Raw genomic sequence first — 7028 nt, 5'->3', positions numbered from 1 at the left:
GTCAGTGCAGGGCCAGACCCAACGGGGACACAGATCTCAGTCGAGGTCTCTGAAGTGCCCAGCACAATGGAGGCAGCAGTTTGGGCCACAGTGGTGCACTGCCTGGCACAAGGGGGGCCGTGATCTCAGTCCAGGTCTCAGTTTTACCTGGCACAACAGTGGGGTCTGATCTCACCTGGGGTCTCTTCAGCACCTGGCAGAACAGGGCCCAGATCTCACGTGGGGTCTCTGCAGCGCCTGGCAGAACAGGGCCACGCTCAGTACGATAAGAGCCCTGATCTCAGTCACACATCTGGAGAGAAAAGCGGGAAGATTTTCGAGGAGTGGGGCTGGAGTCAGAAGGTCACTGGCTGTGACTGAGAAAGTCACTGGCTGGGGGGTCTGGGAATGTAACTGGGGCGGGGGGGGGGCTGCTGGGTTGGGCAGGGTGGGGGAGGGGGGAGTAGCTGGACTGGGAAACCTGGGGCTGGGCCGTCTCCATGGGGGACACTTGCTCCTCCCCCCCCTTCCTAGCCCTTCCCAGGCCCCGTTGCCAGCAGAGAGAGGCCCCCCCAGCCCAGCCCAGAGGTGTCCCTGTCTCAGGCCCCCCCAGCCTCTGCCCATTCACCCTCTGCCCAGCTCAGGAATCACTCGGGGGAACCATTTCCCACCCGCACAAGGACAAATCCCTGCAGGGGAAATGGGGGGAAACCCCCAAACCCGAGCTCTGAACTGGCCACTGGCGAAGGGGAGAGAAAATGGGGCACAATCGGGGGGGGGGGACAGGGAACTTCTCAGGGGTTGGGGGAGGGGGGGTCACCCTGGGGGCTGCTCGTGGCTCTCTAGGGAGAAAGGGGGCAGGACGGGGGGGACGGGGGGTCCCCACGGGGGGGGCAGCGGTAAATCCGAGGGGATCTCAGCCCCCCCCTTTCTCTCCCCGCTCCTCGGGGGTCACCGGCTCCCCCCCCCGGCCATGTCCGGGCTGCACCGACACTTCCCCCCCCGCCCCTTTCCCAGCCCCCCCGGGACCCTCCCGTCCGGCCCCGCCCCCGGGCTCGCGCCGGGACCTGGAGGCTGCAGCTCCGCAGCGGGGGCGGGGCCCGGGCCGGGCACGGGGGGGGGGGGGAGGTTAATGAAGCTCTCTCCCGCCGCGATCTGCGCATGCCCAGAGCCCCAGCGGCACAAACCCTTCTCCAGCCCCGGGAGAGGCTCCAACGGCCCCGCACGAGCCAGGCAGAACCGCAGCGACCCAGACGCGTCCGCGCTCCGGCTCCGCCTCCGTGGCCGACGTCACTTCCGCTCCAGGGAGAGTCCGGAACTACATCTCCCAGCCTGCCCCGGGGCGCGGCCGCCCTCTCCAGCCCAGGTGAGGGGGGGGGGGTCAGCAGCTGGAACTGCGCATGCTCCGTGCGAGCCCCGCTGGGGGCGGGAGAACAAAGCTGCTGCTGCCGCCTCCGTGTGAGCCGGTGAGTGAGAGACCCCGGGGCGGGCACGTGACTCTGCCCCGGGGAACCTGGGAGAAGCCTCGGGGGGGAGGGGGGGTGAGTCGGGGTTGCGCGGGGGGCGGGGTCTGTGGGGAGGGAGATTCGAACTGTTTTGTGCAGCCAGGAAATTCCCCTGCGGGGGGTGGGGGGTAAATTCACTGAATCCTTCCCTGTTTGTGCCACGTCCTCCCCCGTACAAAGTCTGTCCAGTGTTTCCCCTTTTCTCTCGTTATCACACGTGGCTCTAAAATCCAGGGAGATTCCCCCCCCCCCCATGATCAGCTCTCTGATCTCCCCCCATATTGCCCTGGTCTCTCCACGAGTCTCCAATGTCCATTTAAAATCTCTCCGATGGGGGGTCCCCCCCCCCGTTTTACCTGCAGCGATTTGTCCTTGTCCGGGTGGGAAATTGTTGCCCTGGGTCAGTCCCCAGCACGTGGCTGCCCCTGGCGTGTGGGGGGGGTGAGATGCCCGTTCTCTGCCGGGGGGGGGGACGGGAGGGGCACGTGTCCCCCGTGGGGGCTGCCCGGACCCCGGTTTCCCAGTCCCAGTTACTGCCCCTAACTACCAACACCGTTTCCCTCAGCCCCCAGTCACCTGCTCGTCCCCCACTGCTGCCCCCTTCCTTTATCCACGGAGCCTTCCACCTCCCCCCTCTCTTAAATCAGCTCCTCAAAGGGCTCCCTGCTGCCCATGGGAATGGTGGCAGAGGGAGGTGCCATCGCTTTGTGTTTATGTATTGGATAGTCTCATAAAATCCAGTCAAACAGCGCCCCTTTTCCCTCTAGTTATTTAATAGCAACATAAAATCCCCCCAGATCTTGGTGTTTTTCTCTCATGTTGTCAATTGCTTACCTTGTGACATGTTTATACCCTAAACATTTGCTCCATTTCCCTTTAGTTGTCTATTTCTAAGTGAATATCCCCAGAGATTTTTTCCTTGTCTCTCTAATGATAAAATAAAAAGGAAATCTGAGATTTACACCTTTCCTCAGATTCTAAACATGGATAAAAAATGTTTGCAAATGTTGCCCATTTCTGCTCTATTCATTTATCAAATATTGATGTGAAATACACTCAGATTTTACCTCATACCAACAACTGATATAAAATACCTCCAATTTTACACTTTCTTCTCTATAATTGGCAAAAATGGATCCAAAATCGTTCAGATTTCCACCCTTTCTCTTTCATTTCTGAACATTGATCTCAAAGCTCAGCATTTCCCTCTTTCTACGTCATTATCAAATATCAATTAAAAATCCTGTCGGTTTCGGGCTGTTCCCCATGTCTCTAAATCCCAGCAACTTCTCCTTCCTTGGAGGGAACCTGTTGCCCTGAGTCATTGTCCATCCTGGAGGTCGCAGGGGGTTAAATTGCCCAGTGATCATCTTTCCCCTCTCCTTTGAGAATCATTTGTTCCTCCTTTATCTCTGTTAAAATGTTTGCTGATGAAAGAGACCAGCCACATGTTTAATCAAAGCCAGAGGCCTCCCCCTGTTTGGGGGATCAGTGGTTCCCAGCTGGTAATGGGAGAATTGGCTGGACCCTTTTCTTTTCTCCATCTGGCACTGGGTGAGGAGGTCACTCTGAGTGCAGCGTGGGTCCAGAAGTATCCCAAAGCCCATGACAAATGGTCTCTGGAAGGGGCTGCTTCCCACATTGCTAAGATGTAGCCACCTTGGGGTGGATCCATGGTGACCATTATTTGCTAGTGACAGGGCATGGACATGTCTTACCTTTCTGCTGAAGGGCAGGCGGGGGTCCTAGGCAGGCAGTGAGTTCCCAATTGGGGTCCCTGGCTGGTGGGGGCTCTTGGTGGGGGGAACCCTTTGGGATTCCTAGCCTGGCAGTGAAGATCTGGTGGGGGTTCTCTGGTTGGTGGGGCTCTGAGGGGTATCTGGGGTCTCTGGCCAGGGATTCTGGGGGTTGGGTCCCAGGGAATATATGGTGGGACCCTGGCTGGGGGGTCTGGATTCTGGGTACTGGGGGGTGTTTGGAGGCCCCTGGATGGAGGCTCTGGGGGCTGCTACTAACCATGCTCCTTCTATCTCATCAGCTTGTGCCAGAATCCTGGCTCCAAGCACTTCCTGGCATTCCCCGGCCAGGCCCAGTCACCATGATAACTTTCTAGCCACTTATCAAACACTGTGAGGTGAAGTGACAGATTTTGCTTTTCTCTCCTCTTGAAAACTGCAGGAACTTCTGGTTTCATAGGGAAAATTCCTGCCCTGATTCCTTGTCCTAGATCTGGGGGGTGAGGGAGGTGGGAAGGGGTTTATCACTATCTTCCACAGCATTCTGGACTCCTTCTTTCTGAAATCTGGATTCATTGAGAACATTGTTAATCCAGAGTCACTGCATGGAAAGACAGGGAGTGACTCCAGATGGACAGTGAGGCAAATGAGATCAGCAATTCTCCCTGTGAGGAGGGGCTCTCATTAGCTACTCTCCCCAGAGAGCTAAAGGAGGGAAGCTGCTCAAACGCTCTGTCCCTCTCTGCTCAGGATATTGGGGTTCAGCTTCCTGGGTCAGACACTGCAGCCTCCATTGTGATCTGGGAGACCAGGCTTAGCAGCTGCTGCTCCCCCAGCAGGGTTCTGTGCTGGGATGTGACCTTAATTAAAGCTGCTTCTCTGCCCGGCCCAGGTGATCACTTTCTGCAGCTGGTACTAGCAGACCTGGGCTTTGTTAATACAAATTCTGAGCCACAGACTCCAGGTAACAGACCAGACCTCAGAGAATGTGCTGGGGACTAGCAAGAAAGTGACTCTGCACAAACAGCCCCCCCCAATATCTCCTCTCATTAGTAGTTGCCAGGAGAAAATCCAGCCATGGGAGAGCAAAGAACCAGGAATGGACTTTCCCAGCCAAAGGGGCAGGGAGAGAGGACAGGGGAAGGAGAGACTGAAAGGGTCAGTGGGAGAAGAGAGCTGGAAATCTCTCTTCCCACTCATTAGTCCACCCAGACACATGTATTGCAGCATCCCTGGGCAGAACCACTTTCCAGTGAACAAAACAAGGATCAGACATAGGAAAAGCTGGTTCTTGACTCCATATTCCCCCTGTTGGGGTATGGCTGCCCTGGGGTCAGTGTCCAAGGGAATCCCCCACAGTGACGCCTTTGGTTCTGCTCTTTTCTAGCCTTGTGTTCAGAGACAAAGAGCAGGTCTACACTACCACCGGATCGGCAGGTAGCGCTCTCCCATCAACTCCCGTACTCCACTGCCTCAAGGGGCGAATGCGGAGTCGATGGGTTAGCAGCAGCAGTCGGATGCTGCGGTAAGTCCATCTAAGTAAGCCAACTTCAGCTATGCTATTCTCATAGCTGAAGTTGGGTATCTTAGATCAACCTCCACCTCCAGTGTAGACCTGGGTTTTGTTATGGGATGGAGGGATGGAGAAGGGAGGTTAAAAATCTCTCTCTGGGCTTAGCCTGGCAGGAGGGGCCAGGTCTACACTGTAATAAAGAGATTGAGCATTTCTCAGCATGGCAGAATCTAGGATGTCTGTCTGCAGGGAAAGATCCTGGGGGAATCGTGATGTGACATTAACTAAAACCTGTTCTGAAACCTCCACAACTGCCCTTCTCGCCCTGCCAGGCTGCTGAATGACGTCCATGTTTCGCTCCAGCTCATCCCATCCTGCCATGGGACAGGGGAGAGAAATGGCTGCAGTGGAGCCAGCTAAGGTAGGGATTATTGCATGGTTGCTGATAGGTTCCTGAAGGAGGGAGAGGAACAGCAAGTACACCAGAGATGGGAAGATTTGCACAGTCTGGTTTGGAGGTTGGAGCGGGGCAGGAAATGCACAGGGTGGGAAAGGGAGAAGGACAGATTGTGGCAAACCTGCTTGAAGTTGTTTAATAAATGGCCTAGACTCTAGGAGCAGACCCATGAGATTAGGAGGTTGAAATGCCCTCAATTCTGGAACAGAAAATAACCCACCTACATGGGGCTAGGAAAACTGACCAGACTCCCAGTGCTGGAGCCTGACCCGACTAACCAGCGGCTGCTGTGAGATATGAAGGGGGCACCCACCAGTCAGGCTTAGGGGAGATTCCCCTCCCTTCATATCCAGCTCCTCACAATGAGGAGGGTGTTGGGCTTCCTACCACGGAACTCTACCTGGTCCCTGCTAGGGCCTCCCTCTCCTCTATCAGTCTGTGGCAGTAGGCGTGTGATGGATCTGCTGGGAGAGACAAGGGGCTCTTTCTTCATCCCCTCACCCTGGTGTTTCCCGGATTCTCTGTGCGGGCTGGGGTGGGACTCTGTTGACTATCATCCACCAGAGCTTCCATTTGATTGAAAGTGTGAGTGGTGCAGCAGGTACTGAGTGCTGGACTCTTGCTCTTTCAGGGGCCATTGACCTTCGAGGAGGTGGCTGTGTATTTCACCAGGGAAGAGGGGGCTCTGCTGGACCCCACTCAGAGAGCTCTGTACAGAGACGTCATGCAGGAGAACTATGAGAATGTGACCTTACTGGGTAAGGATTCCTGTCCCCTCAGTTCTTGGAAGGGGAAATTAAGAGAGATGGTTCATGCCACCCCCCAATGCCATCCCTACTCTGCCCTGTTTCTGCATCACTGCAATATGCCAGTGACACACACACTGCCACAGACCCTCCCCTGCTGCAGAACACTTTGGGAACAGCGCACAGGAGCTGTATCGCACAGTGTCAAATATCTCCTGTTTGCTCAAGTAAAACTGGGGTTTAGGTCCAGCATAACGTAAGAACATAAGAATGTCCGTACTGGGTCAGAGCAAAGGTCCATCTAGCCCAGTATCCTGTCCACTGACAGTGGCCAACTCCAGGTGCCCCGGAGTGAGTGAACCCAGGAGGCAATCATCAAGTGATCTCTCTCCTGCTATCCATCACCCCCCTCTGACAGACAGAGGCTAAGGACACCATTCCTTACCCATCCTGGCTAATAGCTATTAATGGAGTTAACCTCCGTGAATTTTTCCAGTTCTCTTTTAAATCCTGTTATATTCCTAGCCTTCACAACCTCCTCAGGCAAGGAGTTCCACAGGTTGACCGTGTGTTGTGTGAAGAAATACTTCCTTTTGTTTGTTCTAAACCTGCTGCCTATTAATTTCATTGGGTGATTCCTAGTCCTTGTGTTATGAGGAGTAAATAACACTTATTTACGTTCTCCACGCTAGTCATGATTTTATAGACCTCTCTCATATCCCCCCTTTGTCTCTTTTCCAAGCTGAAAAGTCCCAGTCTTTTTAATCTCACCTCGTACAGAAGCTGTTCCATACCCTTAAGCATTTTTTGTCCTTTTCTGAACCTTTTCCAATTCCAATATATCTTCTTTGAGATGGGGAGACCACATCTGCATGCAGTATTCAAGATGTAAGCGTACCATGGATTTCTATAGAGGCAATATGATATTTTCTATCGTATTATCTATCCCTTTCTTAATGATTCCCAACTTTTTTGTTTGCTTTTTGACAGCCACTGCACGTTGAGTGGATGTTTTCAGAGAACTATCCATAGTGACTCCAAGATCTCTCTTGAGTGGAAACAGATAATTTAGACCGCATCATATTATATGTA

At 54.2% G+C, this 7028-nt stretch overlaps 1 long non-coding RNA gene across 1 annotated transcript; it reads left to right on the top strand.

The window, feature by feature from the left end:
* Positions 1 to 1398: 1398 nt before the first annotated feature.
* LOC123359454 lies at positions 1399 to 5109 on the top strand. Its single transcript, XR_006575863.1, has 3 exons — positions 1399 to 1445; positions 4608 to 4745; positions 5066 to 5109. It is a non-coding gene; the product is annotated as an uncharacterized LOC123359454 (long non-coding RNA).
* Positions 5110 to 7028: the final 1919 nt, after the last annotated feature.

Source organism: Mauremys mutica, unplaced genomic scaffold (genome assembly GCF_020497125.1).
Source record: "Mauremys mutica isolate MM-2020 ecotype Southern unplaced genomic scaffold, ASM2049712v1 Super-Scaffold_100125, whole genome shotgun sequence".
NCBI classification, from domain to species: Eukaryota; Metazoa; Chordata; order Testudines; family Geoemydidae; genus Mauremys; species Mauremys mutica.
The sequence above is the reverse complement of the archived record's forward strand: the minus strand, read 5'-3'. Positions and strand labels throughout refer to the sequence as shown.